Genomic DNA, 26,034 nt, shown 5'->3' with positions numbered 1-26,034 from the left:
GCAGTAGATACTATTACATCCCACTTAATTGAAAGAATTCCTCTAGTTTTCCTCTTGAGCCACACATGTTTATCTTTGTACCTGACGATGGCGTAACAGCCAAAAGGCGGTTTTTTTAAAATAACACAAAGCAGAATATCACACAACGGTCGTGTGTTTTTTCATTCATAATGGCTCTTAAGATGAGATAAAGGTTCTTATACGTCAATTCTATATCACTCGTTTTCGATGGGATCATCAGTACCAGAGAGATGCTGTTATGTTGGTGATAGCAGCCGTGTCGGTGTATGTGATGACAACAACACACTTCATCTAAAGTACCGAATGGAGAAATAATGTATAATTATTGACGAATTTTAAGCTGGATAAGATCGCGTCTCAACGTTTTGACGCAAATCAGATTAAGGAACAATGACGCACATACACAGCACGTCGCCAGTTGGATGGTTTCAACATCAGTCAAAAGCCTGGACTTGGTCTGAAAGGAAAAGATCGATTTAGCAGCTACACGTCAGCACAAATCTTCTTTTAGTGACTGATACTTACTTCGAAGTTACAGTGGAAACAGAGAATGTCCACCGAGGTATGACAGTGCAGTACAGTGATATGGAGTGGGATCAATTGTGCAGCAAGGTGAAATACATCGACACTTGCATGGCACCTGAGAACAACCGACGTCAGTATCTTTGCCAGCAAAAGTCTATCCATCATCGACAGGTTTGTGGGTGATACGATAAAGATAACATCTTAAGATCCAAAATGTATATATTTATAGCGTCCAAGTGTCACGAACTTGCATGGGCTGCACAGTGCAACATGGTTCACCATGAGGAGACTCAGTCTAAGGTGAACATAAGTTAAACCACTATTTGACGATATTTCTATTAATTTATTGGAACATGAAGTTCATAATGATGAAGAGGAGTTAGATGTGAATAGATGTGTGGATGTGTTCTATAACTAGGTCTGCTTATATTACTCCTATAACCAGTAATTCAATACAAACAGAACTTACAAAAGGCATTTGTAAGTCTATTAGTTCATCAACTAGACTGCGTGCAATATGTGTTTCTCCAATACAGGTGACGGAACTTTACACAGATCTTCAAAAAAATCTATGGAAACGAATTTGATCACAGACTCATACGCGCAGTAATGCAGGTAAAAACTCAAGCAGTTACTCTGTGAACCAACACATTTCCACTACACTCTAAGTATAAATACAGATATCCAGCAAGACCATGCCGTAACAGAATATTACCAATTTTGTGACTTCTTCCATACTTTCGCTGCTTGTCCATATGTGCATACACTTATTGCTACCTGATGTAGCTTACCATTTCTGTTGATACCATCCAACACCGATACAGAACCACTAACCCAGTCATGGTATCTACAAACTATCACAAAAACTTACTTCCACTTCAATAGAGACCTGTGGTGAGTTAGGTTGTTGACGTTATTCTGTTGTAAGCACACATATAGTACACTGCAGTTACACTATTTCGTGTGTTAGATCCCTAAGCTGGGACCTCCCACATGCTCTCCCCCCCTCACTCCACTTACACATGAGGCGTCGGCCTTGGCGTCGTCGGTGGCGACGGTTGTCCTTGCAACATCGAACCGAAAGTAAAATTATATACCTTTTGGACGATACACCAGATCATATGCAGGGTGGCTCCATACTACACGAAGAGCCAAGGAAACTGATGTAGGCATGCGTATTCAAATACAGAAATGTGTAAACAGGCAGTATACGGCGCTGCGATCGGTAACACCTATAAAAGGCAATAAGCGTCTGACGCAGTTGTTAGATCGGTTACTGCTGCTACAATGGCAGGTCATCAAGATTTAAATGGGACTGAACGTGGTGTTATAGTCGGCGCACGAGCGATGGGACACAGCATCTCCGAGCTAGCGATGTAATGGGAATTTTCCAGTACGACCATTTCACGAGTGTACCATGAATATCATGAATCCGGCAAAACATCAAATCTTAGAGATTGCTGCTGCCGGAAAAAGGATCCTGCAAGAACGCGACCAACAGCGACTGAAGAAAATCGTTCAGCGTGACAGAAATGCAATCCTTCCGCAAATTTCAATGCTGGACCATTAATAAGTATCAGCGTGCAAATCATTCAATGAAACGTCATCAATATGGGCTTTTGGAGCCGAAGGCCCACTCGTGTACCCTTGACGTCTGCACGACACGAAACTTTACGCCTTTCCTGGGCCCATCAACACCGACATTGTACTGTTGATGACTGGAAACATGGTCGGACGAGTCTCTTTTCAAATTGTAACGAGTGAAACGGATGTGTACGGGTATGGAGTCAACCTCACGAATACATGGACCCTGCATCTCAGCAAGAGATTGTCCAAGCTGGTGGAGCCTCTGTAATGGTGTGGGGCGTGTGCAGTTGGAGTGACATGGGACCCCTGTTACGTCTAGATACGATTCTGACAGGTGACACATAGGTAAGAATCCTGTCTGATCGCCTGCATCCATTCATGTCCATTGTGCATTCCGAGCTTCAGTCCGGAACCGCGCGACTTCTACGGCCGCAGGTTCGAATCCTGCCCCGGGCATGGATCTGTGTGATGTCCTTAGGTTAGTTAGTTTTAAGCAGTTATAAGTTCTAGGGGGCTGATGACCACAGATGTTAAGTCCCATAGTGCTCAGCGCCATTCGAACAATTTTTGTACATTCCGACGGACTTGGGCAATTCCAGAGGACAATACGACACCCACACTTACAGAATTGCTACAGAGTGGCTCCAAGAACACTCTTCTGAATTTAAACCACTCCCCCTGGCCACCAAACTCCCCAGGCATGAACATTATTGAGCACATCTGGGATGCCTTGCAACGTACTGTTCAGAAGAGATCTCCAACCCTTCGTACCCCTTGGATTTATGAACAGCCTTGCAGGATTCACGGTGTCATGCAACACATCTGCGCAAAGCTTCATAGCGTTTTCACTGTGGTTTTAATTTCGCGGGCAACAGGACCTTGAAAAAGAGCCCTCGTACAGAACACATGTCATTACTTAATACTATTACAGGACTGAGAGTAAACAGTTTTTATTATTTAAATTTTTACATAGTTGTCTTCCTCGCACTACACCCCTCCATCCTTTCCGGTCCACTGCCAGCATTGCTTCTTTTTATTCAGTTATACCCACTCTCATATTTGGTCTATCACAACCGTATGGCGATTAAAAACCAAATAAAATATCACAGAGACTAAGGCCATCCGTGTATGCATGAACAAATGGCTCGCTACATCGGTGTATAACGTGGACGAGAGCGCCATTACCATCTTTCCCATGTGGTTCGCTCTGAAGATGACTGAATGGCTTACAGTTTAAACTTTAGCAGAGGACAAAGTGTGTTTATGGCTGAATTCTAGTAATTTTGTGAATCAAGAAGGAGGAGCTAGTTACTGAACAGGATGAAGAAACAAACATTTACCAGAAAACAATGACATGAAGACTTGGATTCTTAGGACTTGGGGCTCGTATGCATGAACACTGTAGAAATAAAACTGTAATGGTGGAAGCAACATAAGGAACTCATCCGATTGTCAGAATCAGCAATCACTGGATGGGCGAAATCATGAAACACCTACAACAGCTCGAGACTGAATCGAAATGAATCCAAAGGGATCAAATACGCCTTCACTCTACTCATTTTATACTGTCAGCATATACTCTACAGACTGATGAACACTGTATGAATTAACAGATATTTTTCTCATTCTCTCCAGAACAACTGATATTCAGGGCCGACCGCTGTGGCCGAGCGGTTCTAGGCGCTTCAGTCTGGAACCGCGCGACCGCTACGGTCGCAGGTTCGAATTCTGCCTCGGACATGGATGTGTGTGATGTCCGTAGGTTAGTTAGATTTAAGTAGATCTAAGTTCTAGGGGGCTGATGACCTCAGATGTTAAGTCCCATAGTGCTCAGCGCCATTTGAACCATTTTTTTACATTCCGACGGACTTGGGCAGTTCCAGAGGACAATGCGACACCCACACTTCCAGAATTGCTACAGAGTGGCTCCAGGAACACTTCTGAGTTTAAACCACTCCCGCTGGCCACCAAACTCCCCAGACATGAACATATTGAGCACATCTGGGATGCCTTGCAACGTACTGTTCACAAGAGATCTCCAACCCTTCGTACCCCTTGGATTTATAAACAGCCTTGCAGGATTCACGGTGTCAGTTCCCTCCAGCACCACTTCAGATAGTAGTCGAGTTCACGCATCGCACGACCTGTCAGGGCAATGGGTGGGAGTTGTTACAGGGAACAGAATGTCGTACAATTGATAACGTTCAATAAATCGCTCTGTCGAAGGCCTGCAATACAGCTGCTGCCTTCACTCAACTCTGTCCATAAAGCACAGTTACCAACCATGCAAGAGTTCTGATCAGGGTACACAATGCCTAATCTCACAGACACAATACAGCACACGTCTGTCCAAATATAATCATCACCAGTGAGGCTGCAGATGTCCTCACCTGCACTCGAAGGTCCTCCATGACAGCCGGAAGCTCGGCAGTGGCGTTTGAGATGCCGATGTAAGCAAAGTCGACGATCCAGTCGTGCAGTCTCTGCAGCTCTGGCGCCACTGTGTCTGGCAGGTGGACGAACGCCTCGTCCAGAGTCCAAATGCGGATGTCCCTCTGCTGTCTAGCACCTGTTCTCAAGTTTCCCTGTGAAACATACGAGATGTAATGTGGTTGAGCCCACTAGAATTTGCTGTGAGAATCTGACCGAACTATGATGGGAGTATACAACAGTATACGGGAAGATTCTCTTACCTGTGAACTGAAGTGCTTCGTGGATCTGAGACCATTCTTGACAGCAGCAGAGAAGTTGCAGTAGCAGACGGCCAGCCCTGACAGGGGGGCGTCGAATGATCCATTAACTGCATCCTCGATGTGGTTTACTGTGTAATCTACGCCCTGCTCCATGTTGAGCATTGTGTTGTAGAGTGCCCGGGCTCAGTTGGCTGCCTGGAAGGCCAGCCCTTCCGCCATGCTGACGAGGTAAGATGAGACAGCAGCAATCATCATATTCTTGGTGGCTGTCCCATTCACAGTACAGTACGTCACACTGGGAGCAGGGATGATCCGTGTCGCATTCACGAAAGCTCCTTCCATTGATGCTGCGTCCCCTGTGGACAAGACCGTACTCTTTGTACAAAGTGTAAGTTTCCACCTCCGCTCGCCTCTTTCGTATTTTACTTAGTATTAGCGGTCGCAAATTAAATTCAACGGGAAATTATATATTTAGGGGTGAAATACTCACATACAGTAAGCAAGGGATTGTAAGCAATGTGGCCGTGCGCATAGCAGCAATCTCATGTCCCTGTCTCGATTTTAATACAGCCAAATTATTCTTATGTGTGGATTTACAGGTGTTAGGTTACCAGCTCCTCCTGCAGGGCCTGAAGGCTCATTCAGTGATGACTGGCTACAGTGTCATCCTCTGCCTTATGATGTCATTTGGATGTGGTATTGAGGAGTATCGGTTTGGCATGCACCTCTCCCAGATACCCACTCAGCTGCGGAGACGGGCGAGAGCAGGTTATACATGGTTTATATTCAATAAGTGCGAAGTAGCAAACCTCTGATACAACAACGTATAGGACAATAACTTTTTGAAAGACTAAACCGCGATTTTACAGCGCATTGTAATATTTGTCTTTTGTACTATCCAGATTTCGACTTTGATGCCCTTATCAGGTACAATGATAAAAGTTGTTAGGCTAATGTTAGGTCATATCAGTTAAGGCAGGCCAAAGCGGGTAGACATTGCTAACAATGTCTGTGAAATGTAACTGTTTCTCATCGTGTCCGCACGATTGTTAACCTTTAACGCTTTAACTCCACAAATCCGAATACAGCATCTTTAATAACTTCGAATTCCTACCTTTTCCTATGAATTCACTAATCTATATTCTTAATCACGTCTTATTTCCACAACTTACCTATTGTTGACATTTATTTCTTCTGTAATATTCATTAATAATAAAAACGGGTCGGACATTTTCTTCGCTCGGGAACTGGGTGTTATGCTATCCTTACGCTGTATTGTCATAATTCACATTCCACTATTGAGATGGCTGTATGATGTGCTGTCCTTAGGTTCGTATCATCGTTATTGACATTCCACTGTTGAGACGGCTGTATGGGCACACTAACAATAATTCAAAACAACTATGTTGCACTCAAGATTCTGCCTTCCCCCACTCTCGACGCATCCCACTGATTGACTCCGAGTCACACCTGAAAAGTAAGGATACTCCGTTATTTGTGTCGTCAGGACAACAATTTTCTGTGGATGTCCCTCTCGCAAAGGACTTGGAATCCTGGTAGCATTGTTATGCGTACGATAGACGGAGCAGACTCGGTGAGGAAGTGTAATGAACTGCCGACCTGAGAATCTCGGATAGTTCAAACAGGCTGCCTGTGGAGCAGTAGTGCATGAAGTGGACACAATCGAAGTCAAGTCAAGTGTACTTTTCTTCCAAGTGAACGAGTGTGAGAAAGATCTCTGGAAATATCCCGAGTTCGAATAAAGTTTCAGTCTGACAGGAATTTTCATATCAGTGCACACTGCTCTGCAGAGTAAGAATTCGTTCTGATGAGATGATGTTTGGTCGACGCGACATTGTAAGTAGACGTAACAGTCACACGTTCGGAGCTTCTAATTCCTACGGTAAGGTTGTTACTAGACATCAAATCCGATTTTGACTAATGTGTAACGACCTGACTCCTGATTTTGTCAGTCCCTCTAATTTTCAACATTCTCCTGTAGCATTTTCCTCTGTTCTGGTTTTCCCACCGTCCATGATTCACTACCACAGAACGCTCCCAACGTACATTCTCAGAAACTATTTCTTAAAATTAATGCCTATGTTTGACGTAAGTAAACTTCTTTTTTATCCGATATGTCTTGTTTGCCTGGTCTAGTCTGCTTGTTATGTCCTCTTGCTTCGTCCGTCAGTAGTTATTTTGCTTCCAAGGTAGCAGTACTCTTTAACTTCGTCTGCTTCGCCATGTCCAATTTAGATTTTAAGTTTCTCGATGTTCTCATTTCTGCTACTTCTCATTACTTCTATATTTTTCCCAGTTTATTCTCAATCCACATTCTGTACTCATTAAACTGTTCAATTCATTCAACAGATCTCGTAAGTGTACTCCAGTTCCAATGAGCATAGCAATGTCATCAGTGAATCTTATCATTGACATCCTTTCACCCTGAATTTAATTCCCATTCCTGAAATTTTCTTTTCTTCCATTCATTGCTTCTTCGATATAGAGATAGAACAGTAGTGGTGAAAGACTGCTTCACTGTCTTACACCCTTTTTCATACGATTACTTCGTCCCTAGTCTTCCATTCTTACTGTTCCCTCTTGTTCTTGCACTTATACATTCTTGTCCTTCTCTATAGTTTACTGGTGTTTTTCTCAGTATTTCGAACATCTTGCTCCATTTTACATTGTGTAATGCTTTTCCTAGCTCGACAAATCCTACGAGCCAGTCTTGAACTCTGTATCGCTTCCATTATCAAGCGCAACTTCGGAACTTACCCTCTGCTCCCTTAACCTTGCCTAATGCTATACTGATCGTCGTCTAACAGATCCCCAATTTTCTTCCCCATCCTTCCGCACATTATACCTGTCAGCAGCTTGGAGCCATGGGCTTTTACGCTGACTGTGTGGCGGTTCTCGCTCTTACCTGTCCTTGCTACCTTCGTAGCTATGTGGGTGATATATTTCGAATGTGTGAAAGTGCGTCACCTGTCTCATAAATTGTACACACCAAACTGAATAGTCATTTGGTTACCGTTCTCCTCGATGATTTTAGAAACGCTGATGGAATGTTGTCTATCCCTCATGCCTTACTTGTTCTCAGGTCTTCGTGAGGCTTTTAAATTGTGATTCTATTACTGGATCCCCTTTGTCTTCCATATCGACTCCATTTTCTTCATACATCACGTCATCCCACAACTCCTCCCCTCAGAGGCGCCTTCACTGAACTCTTTCCACCTATCCACGCTTTTCTCTTCGTTTAAGAGAGGAATCTCCATTGCACTCTGTAACGTTACCGCTCTTGCTTTTAATTGCACCGGAGGTTTGTTTTGACTGTCCTGTATGTTGAGTCGGTCCTCCAGACGATCATCACCTTTTCGATTATTCATATGTTTTCTGCAGCCATTTCACATTGTCTGTCCTGTAATTCCTATTTATTTCTACATTTCCCTAAATATTTTTGCACTTCCTAGTTTCGTTGAGCTTCTATTAGCCAAGTTTTCTTTGCAGTTACCTTCCTTGTGATTACTCTTCATCATTACAAAATTGTGGTCTGAGTCTACGTCTGCTCCGGGGTACGTCTTAAAATCCAATATCTGATTTCGGAATCTCTCCCTGACCATGGTGTAATCTAACTGGAATCTTCCCATACCTACCGGCCATTTACCAAGCATGCCTCCTCCTCTTATGACACTTGAACAGAGTATACGCTACTTCTAGCTGTAATTTATCGCAGAACTCAGTTTGTTTTTCTCCTGTCTCATTCCTGCTACCAAGCCCATAGTCTCTCGTAACCAATCCTTCCTCTTTTTCACCTACAGCCGCATTCCAATCCCCCGTGACCAATAGATTCTCATCTCCTTTACATGCTGTATTACACATTCAATGTCATCGTATGCTTTCCCTATCTTTCAACTTCCGCTTGCGACATTGGCATGTATATGTGAAGCGTTGTTGTCGGTGTTGGTTTGCTGTTGATTCTGATGAGAGTACCCCTATCACTGAACTACTCACAGTAACTCACTCTCTGCCTACCTTCCTGTTCATACCGAATGCTACTCCTAAAAATGGTTCAAATGGCTCTGAGCACTATGGGACTTAACATCTGAAGTCATCAGTCCCCTAGAACTTAGAACTACTTAAACCTAGCTAACCTAAGGACATCATACACATCCACGCCCGAGGCAGGATTCGAACCCGCGATCGCAGGAGCAGAGCGGTTCCGGACTATAGTGCCTAGAACCACTCGGCCACCACGGCCGGCAATGCTACTCCAATTATACTCCTTTTTGCTCCTATTGATATTACCTAACATTCATTTGGCCACATATCTTTGTCTTCTTTCCATTTCACTTTACTGACCCCACTATATCTAGACTGAGCCTTTTTGTTTCCCTTTACAGTTTCTCTACTTTTGCTATAACGTTCAAACTTCTGATATTCCAAGCTCCGACTCGTAGAATGTAATGCCGTCGTTGATTATTCCCTTTTTTCTCTTGGACACCTCCCCGCGTCCCAGTCCCTTCGCAGAGACCCGAACGAGAGGCTAATCCGAAATGATTTGCCAATAGAGACATCATCATGACACCTTTTCAGTTACAACCCACGTTTCCTGTGGATTCGCTTCATGTGTCTTTAATGTAGTGGTTTTCATTGGCTTCTTCATCTTCATGCCATTGATCATTGCTGATTCTTTCACCCTTTAGGCGCAGTTAGCCATTCCTATAGCAAGAGGGTGCCCTGAAACTCTGTCCATCCTTCCACCGTCTTTGCCAATGCCATTGGTAGAATAGGTGTGGTTTCCTATACGGTAAGTCAACAGGCCCCATTGCTGATGATTTTTGGTCAGAACTGAAGTAGTGGTTACGTCCGAACGTGGGATCCAGAACTTTTTTTGTTACTACTCAAAGTTGCTATCCACGTATCAAGCTGTCAATATTGCTGGAAAATGTGCCCCAGCAGTTCCCTGTGCCATGTGGTTCGTGGACGGTGCAGCTTCAGAACTCTTCAGTGTGGATGTCGACATGTTCGTCAACACCACCCACCCAGAATGGAAAGTCCAGCTTGCTTCTGCATATAGCTTACCTGGGGAGACGGTGAGGCAGACGGCTGCGACGAGCACACAAAATGTGGTCTTCATGTTGAGGATGTAGGTCTCCAACTGTGCCCTTCTAAACTTCATCTCCTATATAAAGCAACCGACAGTTCCACAGCGTGAGACTACCAACGTCGCATATTTTCCCACCGAAGCAGCAAAAACACTTTCAAAGTTATGTGTGCCATCTACCTCTGAGTATGAAGTGCCTCTTGAATAAAAGCATCTGCCGTCAGTTTTTTATCAGCAGTTTTCGATGAGTTTATGATTGCCACTCGGATACATGCACAGTGTCGTCAGTCGGCTGGTTCGATCATCATGAGAGAATTATCAACTTAGTGTGAAAGGAAACCATCGATTTAGTGGCTGCACGCCAGCACAAATATAGAAATTTTGCTGATGGGTTACTTTGACCAAGATTTGTTCATCGAAAATTATGTCTCGTTACTGACGAATAGGAATTCACGTCTTTGTAAAAGAGATCGTATCCATCCCCTGAAATCGATGGGCAATAATGCGTACATGTTATCGCACTCTGTGTTTTTACTTTCCGGAAGTGACAGCAGTTAAATGTTTAATAAATATCAGAGTGCCACCTCGCTATGTAACGCTTAATCAGCTTCCCAGTTTCAAAAGTTGTGGGATAAGTAGTTCTAGCTTTATTTGTCCGTGGATTACTTTTACCAGAATGTGGGATATATCTTTCATAAATGCAGGTATCTAACAACGTAAAAGCCTAGTATGACAAGGATGAGACAAGTGGGTATATAGCAGTAACTATCCAAGCATTTACCTGAAGCAATCCACGGAAATCACGAAAATAATAAATCAAGATTGCCAGCTGGAGATTAGAGCCTCCATCGACCAGGACATAAGACTAGTCTCTTTAAAACAGAGCAACCTCATTTGGTTATTCGTAGTATACAATACCGTTTTATTTATATATCTTGCAGAGCCGTTGTTTCACACTATAAGAAATTATTGCTACACTGTTCATTCGCTTCAAAACGAAAATCACTGTACAGACAAAACACACACATTATTGCATAATGGAAAAAAACTTATTATACCTTTCATTCGTATCTGATCATCAGTAGCCTTTCGGAATAAGTTTTTTTGCTACACTCTTTAATATTTTTATTCATTTACTTTTACTGTTTCCTTCTTAGTAAATGATCTTTCATCTTGTGTGTTAATTCTTTCTTAGTGTATGTAAGTCCTGTTTGTTCCATGGTCCTGTTTATGTAGAAATTGTCAAGATTATTGTTTATATTCGTAACTGACTGGAAAACGTGCTCACATGGTGTAATTAAAACCGATAATGTTTTAAACAGGTCTTTACAGTGATCCCAATTACACCTTTTAGTAATTTTTCTCCTGTCCCTTCTTTGTAGTTTTAAACCTGCATTAAAACTTTGTCTACTTGTTACCAAAATTAATTCCTCAATTAGGAAGTGAGTGTACTTGTGAGTAGTATGTAACTAAAAGGTAATGTCAGTTAGACACTAATGACGCCATGACTTTAGGGACTTGTTGATGTTATTCTGTCTGTTGAGTGTGTTAGCAGGCTCTTCAACTGAAAATCAATAATCATTAGTAGAAAATTTATCTTTGTTACGTAATATATAGAAATATCATCTACAACTAAAATAAAAACAGTCTCTTTTTGGCTCTTCAATGTTAAACGCATGCCATTCGTTTTCTTTGTGTTCCACGTGCCTTTACGGCATGTTCACAAACAGCAAACATCTCTGAGGATTCCTTTTGCTTATTCTGCAAAATGTTTTAGTGGCCATATGGTTTTGTGGTAGCAGCAGTGCCTATTCTTTGAAAACTTCATAATAAAAAACGTCTAGTGGTTTTATACTAATGGACCGTCATTTATCAGAAATAGTACTCTTCATAAAATATTAAGATTAGGAAATCCCATTTTAGTTAATTTTGATGTTGATGAGTTCCTTTGAATGTTTATCCATATTTGACGTTTTTTTGCGCACCTTCACTTTGTGCCTTATCTCCTAGGTATGACTTGAACTATTCGTTAGCTACAAACCTTGTAACTAATGATAGCAGTTTATTTAAATAAAGTAATAGAATCTTATGAGCAACAGTATTTGAAGCCTTAGGTAGATCTGAGAATATGCCTGTGGTACAGTCATCCCTGTCAAGAAAATAAAGTACCAATTTCGTAAATTATACTGTGATTGGTTGGTCCTAAGATTCTTTCTGCCTCTTTCTTCACTTTTACCTCTCGTAATGCTCTGATTACTTGAAAAATTCCTTGCAGTGCCGTAGTTTGGATGCCGCGTTAAACTGTTGCTTCCCCAAATATCTAGCGTTAATGTTTGACTTGCATCTTTTAATGTTTCTGTTGCATTTGCATGCAGCTCGTCCCCATTCAGAATAAAGAGTCGTCAGCGGTACGTGCGTGGTCGATTGACAGAACTGAGTTAGTGAGAGTTTTCCCTTTAATTTTCAACCTTTGAGAACGTTTTATTTAATATCATTTTGTCTGCTTTGGTGGTGACACGCAAAAAGCTTGCTTATGCGCTGGAACTGAACTTGTGGCCATATTGCTGCAACACTACAGCAATATTCGTATTGTTTGGATATAACCTATTTTATCTCTTCTCTTATCCCTTTTTTCGACTTCCGCAAAACGTCATGAAACTGTCTGAAGAAAAATGAAAGTGAAGTAGTACTATGGAAGAAGTCAAAATTGTAAAGAGAAGACGGAAAGGGGTATGGCATGTAACTGAATAAGTTTTTGGAAACCACCGGACCAAGTACGCCATCAGATGATGCTACGTCTGAACCTACAGATGAACCATGTGGAAAAATAGCTTTCGATAAATCTAGCTGCAGAAGTCCATAGATTGGAGGTTGCAACGAAACCACGAAGTGTCGCCGAAGGAGGAGACTAATTCTAAATACATGTGGCGTAAGATGTTACCACTCCTGATGGCGGCTTTCAACTTGACAGGGTGTGAAATGTGGTGGTTTCTTTAATAATCTCAGAAAGAAAAAGGTTACGCCTGAGGACACGTCCACCGATGACTAATTTTAATATTTTATCCACAGAATTTTAATTCCGCGGTACCGAAATTCGACAGAGAGCGTGCATGCAACATCACCCTTACCCACGTGTCTACGTGCCCCAGATGGAGCAATATTTGACAGAGGATACGAAAGTCAGCAGAAGGCGTTCGTGTAGCGGTATTCCATGCACATACGCCTCCGCAAAAATTTTTGGTATGAATTAGTGACGTGAATCAGCAGTCTCTAGTGTAAAGCACTCATCTGTAGATGTCAGATTGGTTGTCAACCGAAACAACGTAACTATATGTCAACGTCATCCGGCTGCAAACCTGAAATCGCACTAAATTTGTAGTTCCCTGTCAATAAAACACACAGTAATCTATTAATGATTTCTGATGGTCAGAACATAACGGTATTTAATTATCTATAATTATTTAAGTGCTCGTACTGCACTGTCATAACGCCCTACAAATTTAGATTGATTCGTAGTTCTGAAATTTGGGACTGAATGTTTGGGTGACCATGACAATAATGGTGACCATAGAGTCTCTTGCCTGAAGTACTCAACAGTTAATGAAAATCACGTACATTGCAATTTTACTTTACTGAAGCTTTCATATGTAGCAAACAAACAAGGGCGGATGGGCTTGTGTAGACGCTTCTTTTCCTACTGAACCGTTCGTCTCGCCTCTCTACATGCAAGACAGTAAGCAACTCTAGTTTCTCACTGTTCCGTCGTTTTCTGTATTCTCACATCCATTTGGAGAATCTCGCCTGAATCTTCAGTATGTAGAGCGTATCTTAATGATAGTCTATCGCAACGCTGCAGCTGTAAACAAGAAACGCCCTTTAACTGAACGCTAAAGAGGAGAATTCAAAGGTTTTACCGATCAATGTGCCTTCATCTCTTCTGCTGCCATTGTGTCCCCGAACAGTCCTTAGCGAAGGTGTAGAGCCGTATTGTTCAAATCAAAACTCTCATCATGAAGAACGGCCATACAGGTATATTTTCTCCGTGGTTTTCCCAGATCGGTAAGGCGACTACAGCGACGCCTCCTACGAAGGCGACAAGGCCAATGCCTACGTCGACCTTGTCCTTCGTCGTCGATAGGGCGTAAGACTTCCACATTTACTCTTTTTCTTGTTGTTGTTGTTGTTTTCTTATTTGCTGGGACATAATTTCTCATATGGTTCTCTTTCTTGCAAGATATTACACGAGACTATTCTTTGACGAACTGTACTTGTAGTAAATAAGACGGAACTTAATAAGGCCAACTGTGAAATTCACTACCAAAAACATAGAAGAAAAAATAATTTCCTTGTAGATTACGAGTCTCAATCTAAGGTTCAGAAAGGATTTTTGTATTCTTGCGCTGAAGGTTTTCACAAGTTTCCGGAAAACATCAGTCGGTTAACTGAGAATTCTTAAATATTTAAAAGAAAACATGAGCTTTTCATTATTAATTCAAAATATATATATTCAGGGAAGTAAATTCTGGTTATTAATAATCTTCGCATAGGGACAGGTTTCGCACTGGAAATGGAGAGAAAAAAACGCTCTATGAACATGTGTGCGGAAATGCATCGGTACCACGGTAGATGGCGCCGACGAACGAAAGTTTGTCTGACTACGTGCCATGTGTTCCTTGTGTTGCTGGCTGTGCGACTGCGACTGATGAAGCATACTGTTAGCAGCAGAACGGTCCGTTATTCATGTCGGGAACAAACCGAGATGCTGTTTGTGTACGGCCGAGCAGATGGAAACGGCTGAGAGACAGCACGGCTACACCAAAACAAGTACCCTCACAGACACCAACCAGATCACACAAAATTTCAAGCCTTTTTCGGCGTTTGTGTAATCAAGGGTCTTTGCAGGCGAACATGGAGGAAGGTGGTGGACTGTGCGTACACCATCTGCTTGTCCGTACACAAACACCATCTCGGGTTGTTCACGACACGAATACTGGACCATTTTGCTGCTTACAGTACACTGCGTTAATCACACAGCCTGCAACGCACAAGGAACGCACGACACATGTTCAGAAGATATTTCATTCATTAGCGCTATCTACCGTCGCAATGATGCACCTTCGGACACATGTTCATAGGATCTTTTCTCTTTCATATCCGGTGACCTTATACGATGAGATAAAAGAAATTATTCAGATAGTTAAGGGAGACGAAATTTTAATAGTCATGGGAGACTGGAATTCGATAGTACGAAAAGAAAGAGAAGAAAAAGTAGTAGATGAATGTGGACTAGGGGAAAGGAATAAAAGAGGAATCCGTCTGGTAGAATTTTGAATAGAAAAAAATTTACTTATATCTAATAATAAAATTATAAACAGCCGACCAGTTGCAATTGATAAAGAATTCTTTACCTAGGTTTCAACAAATTTAAGTTTGTCTTCTTCAGAAGGTGGCAATTTTACATTAGTATGGACTGATGTATCATCGCCGTTTTTACAAATTCTGCATAGATCCATTTGTCAAAATTAAAATATAGCCCTAAAAATAGGGTTTGTCACGTAATTAAGTCGGTTGTGAGCTCTGCAACATCCATGCACTAATTTATATTTACGTGACAAACCCTAGTTTTAGGGCTATATTTTAATTTTGACAAATGGATCTATGCAGACATTTGTAAAAACGGCGATGATACATCAGTCCATACTAATGTAAAATTGCCATCTTCTGAAGAAGACAAATTTAAATTCGTTGAAACCTAGGTAAAGAATTCTTTATCCATTGCAACTGGTCGGCTGTTTATAATTTTATTACGTGGAACCGTTGCTGTTGTGCAGCTATGTTTAAAATACTTATATCTAATACTTGGTTTAAGAATCATGAAAGGCGGTTGTATTTGTGGAAGAGACCTGGAGACACCGGAAGGTTTTAAATTGATTACGTAATGGTAATAAAGAGATTTCAGAACTAGGTTTTAAAATGTAAGACATTTCCAGGGGCAGACATGGATTCTGGCCACAATTTATTGGTTATGAACTGCAAATTAAAACTGAAGAAATTGAAAAAAGCAGGAATTTAAGGAGATAAGACCTGGATAAACTGAAAGAACCAGAGATTGTAGAGAGTTTCAGAGGGAACATTAGGGAACGATTGAAAACAGCAGATGAAAGGAATACAGTAGAAGATGAATGGGTAGCTCTGAGAGATGAAATACTGAAGGCAGCAGAGGATCAAGTAGGTAAAAAGACGAGGGCTACCAGAAATCCTAAGGTAACACAAGAGATATCGAATTTAATGGATGAAAGGAGAAAATATAAAAATGCAATAAATGAGGCAGGCGAAAGGAAATACCAACGTCTAAAAAATGAGATCGACAGTAAGTGCAAAATGGCTAAGCAGCAATGGCTATATGATAAATGTAAGGACATAGAAGCATATATCACTGGTGGTAAGATAGATGCTACATACAGGAAAATTAAAGAAGCCTTTGGAGAAAAAAAAGAACCACCTGCATTAATATCAAGAAATCAGATGGAAACCCAGTCCTAAGCAAAGAAGGGGAAGAGAAAAGATGGCTGGAGTATATAGATCGTCTATACAAGGGAGATTTACTTGAGGGCAATATTATGGAAATGGAAGACAACGTAGATGAAGGTAGGAAAGAAGATATGATACTGCGTGAAAAGTTTGACAGAGCACTGAAATACCTAAGTCGAAACAAGGCCCTGGGAGTAGACAACTTTCCATTAGAACTACTGACAGCCCTGGGAGAGCCGGGCCTAACAAAACTCTACCATCTAGTGAGCAAGATGTATAAGACAGGCGAAATACCCTCAGACTTCAAGAAGAATATAATAATTCCAATCCCAAAGAAAGCAGGTGTTGACAGATGTTTTTTTTTTTTTGTGGTTTTAGGGCGCACAACTACAATGGTCATTAGCGCCCAGACTAAGTTAGGAATGCACCGCGAGGCACAAGGTTAAAACAGCAACGAAAAGGGACAACACTATAAAACACATATTGACAGGCATAGCATTAAAAAAACAGCATAATCAGATGTCCTTAGACAGGTTTGTCAAGTGGATAAAACGAAGAACGCGAGCAGCTGCTCCTTGGTCATCCGGTGGAATGGCATCCAGAGTATATGGCAGGCCAAGATCAACGCGCAGTGTATTAAAATTTGGACAGGACGCTAAAATGTGGTGTACCGTCAGCAATTGCCCACATGAACAGAACGCCGCCAGCGCAGCCGTCAGCAGATGGCGATAGCTGAACCGGCAGTGTCCAATTCGTAACCGGGCCAAAACGACCTCCTCCCGCCGAGAAGAGCGTGAAGAGGTCGTCCAAGCCATGGGAAGAGGTTTCAAGGCCCGAAGCTTGTTGTCCGTAAGTGCAGCCCAATCGGCATGCCACAGCGATAAAATGCGCTGACAAATGACCCTGCTACAATCTAATGAAGGGACACAACAAGAAGTTGTCCGAGGCTGGAGGACCGCAGCCTTGGCCGCGGCATCTGCAACTTCGTTCCCAGGGATACCGACATGGCCAGGAACCCACATAAAGGTAACCGGAGAACCGTCGTCCGTCAGCTGCTGAAGAGAGCGTTGATCCGGTGCACGAAAGGGTGAACCGGATACGGATCATTGAGGCTATGGATGGCACTCAGGGAATCGGAGCAGATGGCATAAGCAGAATGTCGGCGGCGGCAGATGTAAAGAACAGCCTGGTAGAGGGCAAATAGCTCAGCTGTGAAGACCGAACAATGGCCATGGAGCCGGTATTTGAAACTGTGTGCCCCGACAATAAAAGAACACCCGACACCGTCATTGGTCTTAGAACCATCTGTATAAATGAAGATCATATTAATGAACTTCGAACGAAGTTCGACAAAACGGGAGCGGTATACCGAAGCGGGGGTAACCTCCTTTGGGAGCGATCTGAGGTCAAGGTGAACGCAAACCTGAGCCTGGGCCAAGGTGGCGTTTGGCTCTCGCCCACTCGAAAGGTTGCAGGGAGTGAAAAATCAAGGTGCTGAAGGAGGCGACGAAAGCAAACTTCAGGGGGTAGCAGGGCAGAGACGTGCAATCCTTATTGACGATCGAGAGAGTCGTCAAAAAAGGAACGATAAGACAGATGGTCAGGCATTGACAATAGCCGACAGGCATGCCGACAAAGCACTATATCGCGCCGGTAGGTTAGTGGCAATTCACCGGCTTCAGCATGAAGACTCTCGACGGGACTAGTATAGAACGCTCCGATCGTAAGACTGAAACGTCCCCTTCGAACAATTTATACATGACTGTGCTTAACCTGACACACAATATTTTTAGCGCAACGCAATCTGACTTTCAAAAATTCCTGCAAAAGAATGGCCCTGAGTAACATTAAACTATACCTTTCAGAAATCACTTACCTCACAAAAATCTTAATTACTCGAACTACAGCAGTACAGAGAGCGCCACTACTGCCAGCTAAATAAAAGATTCAAACTACGGAAGGCACTAACTACTGATAGGGATAGTTAGCAAATGAAAGATATTAATAGAGAACAAACAATGTATTTACCTTGATAGTCATAATATATATAGCAGTTCATGACAAATTACAAAACTCCGCCATCTCTCTCCCCACATCCACCACTGCTGCCGGCTCACCTCCAACTGCGCAACGCTACGCGCTGTTCACATCCAGCTGCCTAACACTACAATGGCGAGTATTACAACAATGCAAAGCAGCCACAGACTGCTACGTAACGTTGCCAATAAGAAACCATAAACAGCCTACTTACATAGCCCCCATGCTCCCCACAAAAAATTTTACAAATTGTTTTGGGCACTGGCCAATAATGATTTGAAAAAATTTTTCATAATTACAATAACAGAGATATCAAATGCACACACTTATTAATACAATGTTGGTCAAAAGCTAAAATTTTCTCACAGTCCATAAAGACAGTCCTGATCATTCATCACAGTGAAACTGCCGTTTATTTTCTCAAAGTCTGAGCAGTAAAAGACAATGCACGCAGAAGTAGTGGATTTTCATGCCGTCTTGAAGAAGTAGTGTTGTCCTTCCAACGGAAAGACAGTGCTGACTCTTGACATGCAGACAGGTAATGGGCCACAACAGAGCAAACCCACAGCAGAGTCAGTCGAAGTTGAAGAATATTGGTATGTAGGTCATCACAGAGCAGACCCACTGTGGTCCTGGTAGAGATTATGGTATTGGTGGGCCACCAGAGGTGCAGACCCACTGCAATCCTTGTAGAAATAATGGTATTGGTGAGTCATCAAAGGTGTAGACCCACTGTAGTCCTAGTAGAAATAATGGTATTGGTGGGTCATCAAAGATGCAGACCCACTGCAGTCCTTGTAGAGATGGTCAGCAGCCATCTGTTGTGACTGTGCAGGTGCACAATCACCATTGAAGAGTCTTGCGGATAATGTAGCAAGTCCATAACCACCACTTGTGCACTCACAAAGTTTTTGGAATTGTCCTTAGAACCAGCAATGCTGTTATCCAGTCCCTTGCTGAATTATTAACACACGTGCAAACACTATCAGTCCCTACTTCTCACATATACTATGACCAACAGAAATGTGTGCAGTGAAATGAATGCTTACAAGTTACTTAATTTGATGAACTGGTGTCAATTACAATATTATAACATGAGAATACAATTACAAAGTTACAAAATACATCATTAAAGAACATAGCAATATAGATAACAACTGTAGTAACACAGGCTTTACAAAAGAATAGAAATAAACATGTACATCAGTGTTACAGGAATTATGACATAAGTACATACATAAAAGATCAGAATAACTTTCGAAACATCAATTTCACACATGAGCATTAAAACAAAACAGAACAAGTAATGTCTAAACATCTTTACAAAGTAAATGACATAGTATTAGAAAAATTCTACAACATAAATCTTATTAGCTAAACACTTAAAGACAGGAAAAAGACAAATACACAATGGTACATACACACATAGCAAAATAATACAAAAGGAAAGGACAGGGTTTGTTTTACTGCAGTATTTTGCATGGAGATCTCCCTTGGTTCATCATTATTCCCAAAAGTCCTATCTATACCTGATTTCTGTACTTTTTTTCGTATAACTTCTCAATGCATTTTTTTCCTATTGTCCATAGTCAGTTTCTTATGTAGTCTACCCCCTCTTAAGCTAACTTAAATCTACTGAGCTCAGATGCTAAACTAAGGGACGAGGCAATGCAGCAGCACAAAACAATTAACACACACAGCAACGATCAAAAATACAAATGGCGAAGCAAGCAGCATAAATTACAACTAATATAAGGCAATGAGCAGCAAACAAGAAAAAAAAATCAGTAGTAAACTGGCTTGCAGAGTAACACAAATTAAAATTCAGTAGCACTATGCCTGGCAAACAGCAGAAGCAAATGATATAACTAGTACCTAAACATGACAAAGCTCAAACAGAAAAAATTTTACACTAAAGACAACAATGCAGATAAGGGAAATGTCTATTCACATCTTAATGTCTATGTAATTAAAGTTGTGCACCACCAGAAGTTATTCTACCAAAAAAGTTACCAAGTACTTGAAAAGAAAATTATGAATGCAGTTCCTGTGAAGGTAAATGTCTTTTTGTGCTCCCTCTTTTTTTTTTTTTTTGAAAAAATTATTATTTACTCGATCTGTAGACAGAAAATATTTATATTAGTACATCTATAAAACTTTATATTAACCAATGCTGCAGTGCAGCTAGAAACTAGATATTAAACAAAATGAGTAAATAAATACATAAAGGCAAGCCATATGGCATTTCTCTCAATTAGCAAGACAATAGCCGTGAAATGTTTCTCCGTTTCATTAGGCATTTTAGTAAATATCATAAATTAAGAGCTCCACAGTGTAATCATGTTTTCAAGTTTGAGGGTGTCGTATTTACGATGCTTTCTACAAAGGAATGTCGATAGCGAGGATAATGGCCTCCCTTTTTTTTCTTTTTTTTTCACCTGTGCCTCTGGAAGGCACGCGCTAATGGCTTTTTTCAAGGCGACTGTCGCCCAGGTGGGTGCCCACGACGCATTACGTGCAGGTGGTCACTTAACTTTCTTACCTAAATATTTACGACACCAGTTTCCGCTACAGTGACAGTCTCATATGAAAATTTCACAGGTCGAAAATTTACGTTACAAATGTGTAGAAACAAAATCCTGTAAATATAACAGCGTCCAAAAAATTTTCGCCAGCATTGTGATACATTCACGCATATACACACATTTCATAACTCTTAAAGTACGATTCTTGGTTTCCAACATCCTTTTTCGCAAGTCAGAGTCCCTAACCACTATTCATTACTCCTTACCTTATTACACATATACATATTCGTCGTCGTAAAAATAACATCAAAACACCTCAGTCAACTCTCAAAATCGTCATAGCTTCCTCCAATAATTTCAAAACCTAAAAAAATTCTCTGCTCATGTCAAAAGTGTCATCTGCCTCAAACGCACTTTAAAATCATGATCCCATACCAAATACATCATTCAAAGCTCTCATAGTATCACAATAGTTCTGAAAAAATATGAACAGTTCACAAAGTACAAACAACATACAATTTTGTAAGTGTGAAGTTATCCAACGGTGTAATTACGTAAACGTCTGTCACTGATGTAGTAAAATAAATGTTTGTCTCTCTCAGGTAAACAATCAGATAGCTGTGTAATTCTGTGTTAGAGAAATATGATACCGATGTGTAAAGTTGTATAAGCAAATACTATATAGCTAGGGCTCCTTGTGCTTGCCAAACACGTGGTACACAAAGTAGGCGTGTACCCCCCTGAGGATTAATGTAATTATACCCTCAGGTGTTACAGATTACAGCAATGGAATGAAATGTGTCACGGAAAACCTTTGTATCATTGTGCTTCAAATATCTTTAAAAATAAATGATTTAAGTGCAAAATTAATCACTCAAATACGTGTCCTGTAGAGCTAAATGTGCGTCTTGCTGTAAGATAATCTCTGTGGAAGTGTCGTAGTTATCGTCCTCCGAAAGCTAAGTTCTGCAGAAGCCAATGTACTTACCTCATGATACACCAAATTTCAAGTAAACCAAAATGTTGCATTAAAATCTCATTAGCAGTACTGTTAAATGTTCTAAGTATGTAAGCCTTATAGTCGTTACGTAATCGTACAACTAACAAGCAAGAATGTGCAAATAACAACATTGTGTCGTCTGTTCACTATAACAATGCATTCATTAATTTCTGTTTAAATAAGTTCTCTTGGTTCTTGATTGGATATTTAACTTCAAACATTGTTGTATGTTAACAGATTCTAAGTCTGACAAAGCATACTAGCAATGTAAAGTGAAAAGTTATATGGCAAAGACAAAGTTAAAAAGCAGATTATCTTTCAATAAACGGTTTTACATGTGAAATGTGGTGTAAACCTTTACTCTTCCTAGTACGCAGAGTTTCAACTTCAATGCAATTATCATGTGGTATACGTCGGATTCTATAAGGTCCATTGTAAACTAGAAAGAATTTGTGACTCAAGTGTTTCTTCTTATGTGACAATGAATGAGCTTTAATGAGAACTTTCTGACCAATATACAATTTCTTTGCATTTGCTTTACCGTGTAGTTTTCTCCTTTTGTCTGCTGCAGATTTTATATTTTTAAGAGCCAAACCAATTATGACTTTATGTCAAAGTTTACGTGTATTCGGGAAAGGTACAAGCTCTCTGATTTGTTTGGTGGTTCTTCATTCTTTAGTACAAGAGTGGGTGGTAAAGCAGTGGAATCATGAGGCATTTCATTCAGCACATTTTGAAATAAGTGTAAATATCTGTCCCAATGCTGATGCTTTCTGTGACAATAAAGTCTGCAAAGCTTATTGATTTCTTTCATAATCCGTTCAGACGGGTTACAATGTGGTGAGTACAATGAAATAAAAACAGGTTTGATTTTATGATTCCGAAGCATGCGTGACCAAACAGCAGATCTGAATTGAGGTCCGTTATCTGAAATGACTTTGCTAACGTGTCCAACTTCACGTAAGAAATTTTTAACAAAGGCGTTGGATACAGACCATCCAGTGGCTTTACGTAACGGTGTGAAAGAAACAAATTTTGAAGTAAGTTCAACAGCGACTAGAACGTACGAAAATCCATTAGATGTTCTGACAAGCGGTCCCAAGAGATCAACAGCAGCAAATTCTTTTAATTTAGAAGGAATGATAGGAAACAGCGGAGCACGATGGGAAATAGTAGATGGCTTCGCCTTTTGACAAAGTTTACAAATAGACAAGACTCTTCGAATTCTCTTTTCCATATTGTTAAAATAACAAGTCGTTCGAAGAATATGATAATATTTTCGTGGGCCAAAATGTGCATAGCTGAAATGAATGTACCAAATGAGCTTATTAACAAAATCGTCAGGAATGCAAAGTACCCATAGCTTGTCATCAACAGTGCAGCGTTTGAACAGTATGTTGTTTCTAACCAGATAATAATGCCGAATCTGTGTGTGTGTCTTTCCATGCCGTTTGCTCTTGATGTCTTTCCAAATCGGATCTTTATCTTGTTCATAAGCAATGTCCTTTAAAGATGTGGTGATGAAGTTTTCAAAGGCGACTTTCTGAATGTAAAGAATACTGAAATTTTTTTTGAGGTTGCCTTCTGTGTTACTTTTCTCAAGCCCAGCCGGTGCACGTGACAGTGCGTCCGCAACAATGTTCTCCTTGCTGGGAATGTAGACTATTGTGAAGCGGAATTCTTGCAGAAACAATGCCAAACGTTTTAACCTGTCATGATTTAATTTTGAAGACATAAGAAGTTGTAATGCACGATGATCACTGTATACTTTTACGTGCTTACCAGAAAGAAAGAAACGGAATTTGTTAAATGCCCAAAGGATAGCTAAAGCTTCTAATTCAGTAACGGAATAATTTTTTTCAGATTTTGTTAGAACTCGGCTAGCAAGAGCAATGGTTTTCTGAACGGTAGTGTCATTTTCTATGGCTTCTTGAAATAAATGGGCACCAAGACCGACTTTAGAAGAATCCGTGCTAAGGCAGAAATCTTGTGACAGATCTGGATGAGCTAGTATTGGCGCGTTAAGTAGCGATTCTTTCAAGGAATTGAATTCCAACTGTGCTTGTTCGTCCCAGTTCCAAATAGTATTTTTTCCAGTGAGAGAACAAAGTTTTGGTGTAATAAGAATTTGCATGTTCAGAAAACGACGGTAAAAATTTACGAGACCTAGAAAACTGCGGACTTGTCTTTTTGTGGATGGAACTGGAATGGCTCTGATTGCTTCTAACTTTTCAGGATCCAGCTGAATACCTTCATAAGAAATAATATGTCCCAAAAACCTCACCTTTGACCTACCGAATTCAGACTTTTCCAAGTTAACTGTAATTCCAGATTCTGCAAAAATACGTAACAAACTGTTGAGGATGCGATTATGTTGTTCCCATGAAGCTTCTGCTATTAGAATATCGTCCACATATAAGGTGATGTGACGTTTTAAGAACTCAGGTAATATGGAATTTAGCCCGCGAATGAATGCTGCCGAAGAAATGTTCAAACCAAAAGGAAGTTTCCGAAACTGATAACAAACGCCGAAACAAAGGAAAGCTGTGTATTTTCTACATTCTGGATGAAGTTCGATCTGATAAAAGCTGGATCTGAGATCAATGGAGGACAACACTTTTACATCATTAAAATTTTGAAGAAGTTCTTCCAACGTTTGCGGCCTGTCTGTTTCAGGAATAATGATAGTATTGATTTGTCTCGAATCTAAGACAAGCCTGATCGATCCATTCTTCTTCTCAATAACATGTAATGGATTGGTGTATGAGCTTACTGCAGGCTCAATAATGCCCTCGTCAAGCATAGATTGTATTTCTGTTCTAACACGGTCCCTATAATGTGCTGGAATTACGTATGGTCTAACACAAAATTTAGTATGCTCCCGAACACGAAATTGCTATTGAAATCCCTTGATTGTTCCTGTTTTGTGAGTAAAAACTGCGGAATGTTCTCGTAAAATCTCAAAAAGGTCCTGTCTATCAGTGTCATTTCAATTCTCAATTGTTTGAATTTTATTCTGAATTAACTCATTTATTTCAAATATGCCGTCGATATCATCCCTGTCAGTACTTGCAGAGTGATTGTTAGTGTCTAGTTCCGTAGAAAATTCCGAACTGTTGTCCAACAGAAGGTAAAGCCGATTAATTTCTTCGTCATGGTTTGAGAGCCAATCTTCAAATTTCAAAGCTATTGACTTACCTTCCTTCTCTAAACTTATTTCAGCATCGTGAAAGTTTAAGATTGCTTTGTATTCATTCAAAAAGTCTACTCCCAATATAATTTCCGTCGACAATAATGGAACAATAAGAAAGTTCATAGAGAAGCTGTGGCTTTGGCAAAAGAATTCTAAATTGGTTTGTTGGCGTACATCTACACTTTTTCCAAAGATTGCACCTTGTAATTTAATCTTACGTAACGGAAGTGTGGGGCAATCGTTCGATTTGTTGCATTTGCTAAAAGCTGTTTCACTAATTACTGAAATGGGACTAACAGAGTCAAGTACTGCCGTAAATTTTACGTCATTTACAGTAATGTGAGTCACAGGATATGCAATGTTGTTATGTTTTACGTCGTGTTCCTGGAGTAAGACGTCCCTAATGTCTTCCATTTTTACGTAATTACTAGCTACGGCAGTTGCGTCGTCAGTTTCATAAGTACGTTTTGTGGCTGCCAGCGGTGTGAGTCATTGCCTATTGTCTCTTTGTTGGCGCGCGTCGTTATTGGGATTTGGAAACCTAACTTCTACAAATTCACCTCCTCGAGAGGGCCCTGCTTTGTTTGAATCCCGCCAGTTCTGATGCAATTCAGGTCTGTCGTTACGATCACATCGTCTGTCGTCATGTCGGTAGTTCCTGTAGTTTCTTTCTTGTCGGCTAAGTAGTGGAGAATTTCTCCCTGAATCGTAACTGCGCGCTGGACCGTTGCGTCTGAAGTTATTCTGTCTCCCGTGATAATAATAGTTCTGGTTGCCATATTGTCTGTTGCTATGATTGTCTCTGTCATAGTCAT

This window comes from Schistocerca serialis, chromosome 5, assembly GCF_023864345.2.
Source record: "Schistocerca serialis cubense isolate TAMUIC-IGC-003099 chromosome 5, iqSchSeri2.2, whole genome shotgun sequence".
NCBI lineage: Eukaryota > Metazoa > Arthropoda > Insecta > Orthoptera > Acrididae > Schistocerca > Schistocerca serialis.
The sequence above is the reverse complement of the archived record's forward strand: the minus strand, read 5'-3'. Positions refer to the sequence as shown.